The sequence below is a fragment of the Mandrillus leucophaeus genome, unplaced genomic scaffold (genome assembly GCF_000951045.1).
Source record: "Mandrillus leucophaeus isolate KB7577 unplaced genomic scaffold, Mleu.le_1.0 Scaffold104, whole genome shotgun sequence".
Taxonomy (NCBI): domain Eukaryota; kingdom Metazoa; phylum Chordata; class Mammalia; order Primates; family Cercopithecidae; genus Mandrillus; species Mandrillus leucophaeus.
In genome coordinates this window covers 774,412-775,631 of record NW_012098543.1, presented here as the reverse complement: position 1 = coordinate 775,631, position 1,220 = coordinate 774,412, and the positions used below count along the sequence as shown (strand labels likewise).

Here is a 1,220-nt window from a genome sequence, read left to right as displayed (position 1 = left end):
TGTATAAATAGCACGGGGTGGAGGTCAAACACCTTTTTTCCATATGGATATTTAGCTGTCCCAGTGCCATTTATTTAAAAGACTGTCCTGGACCTGGCGCGGTGGCTCACGCCTATAATCCCAGCACTTTGGGAGGCCGAGGCGGGTGCATCACCTGAGGTCAGGAGTTCAAGACCAGCCTAACCAACATGGCAAAACCCCATCTCTGCTAAAAATACAAAATTAGCCGGGTTTGGTGGTGCATGCCTGTAATCCCGGCTACTCGGAAGGCTGAGGCAGGAGAATTGCTTGAACCTCAGAGGCAGAGGTTGCAATGAGCCAAGATCACACCATTGCACTCCAGCCTGGGCAACAAGAGCGAAACTCTGTCTCAAAACATAAGAAAAAATAGAGGCCGAGAACGGCCGTTGCTGCCGCCAGCATGGGAACTTTGTACCGTGTCCCATTCTTAGTGCTTGAATGTCCCAACCTGAAGCTGAAGAAGCTGCTCTGGCTGCACACGCCGTTGGCCATGACTGTGTATGCTCTGGTGGTGGTGTCTTACTTCCTCATCACCAGAGGAATCGTTTATGATGTTGTTGTTGAACCGCCAGGTGTTGACTTTATGACTGATGAACAAAGGCATCAGAGGCCAGTAGCTTTCTTGGCCTACAGAGAAGGTGGACAACATATTACGGAAGGACTTGCATCCAGCTTCCTGTTTACAATGGGAGGTTTAGGTCTCATAATCCTGGATCAATCGAATACACCAAATATCCCAAAACTCAATAGATTTATTCTTCTATTCATTGGATTTGTCTGTGTCCTATTGAGTTTTTTCATGGCTGGAGTATTCGTGAGAATGCAACTGCCGGGCTATTTGATGGGTTAGAGTGCCTTTGAGAAGAAATCAGTGGATCCTGGATTTGCTCCTGTCAATGACGTGTTAAAGGCTGTCCAATCCTCTAATATGAGATGTAGAAAAGAAGGAACAGCAGCAGTAAAAGAAATATCTAGTGAGAACACAGGAAGTGTATTGAAGCTTGGACGAGAATTTCTTCTTGGTATTAAAGAGACAAGTTTATCACAGTATTTTTTTTTCCTGCTGAGCATATTGCTATACCAACGATGATGAGTGGCATGTTGTTCTTAGTTTTTCATGTCTTTAAGAAACTATAGGCCGGGCGCGGTGGCTCAAGCTTGTAATCTTAGCACTTTGGGAGGCCGAGACGGGCGGATCA

General features: G+C 46.0%; 1 pseudogene across 1 annotated transcript in view; it reads left to right on the top strand.

Annotated features, from left to right (window-relative positions):
* Nucleotides 1-396: 396 nt before the first annotated feature.
* LOC105539370 overlaps nt 397-1,220 on the top strand; it is a 1,909-nt pseudogene continuing 1,085 nt past the window's right edge. The window contains exon 1 of the transcript XR_001006038.1: nt 397-1,140. The product of XR_001006038.1 is annotated as an oligosaccharyltransferase complex subunit OSTC pseudogene (transcript). The remainder of the gene's footprint in view (nt 1,141-1,220) is intronic.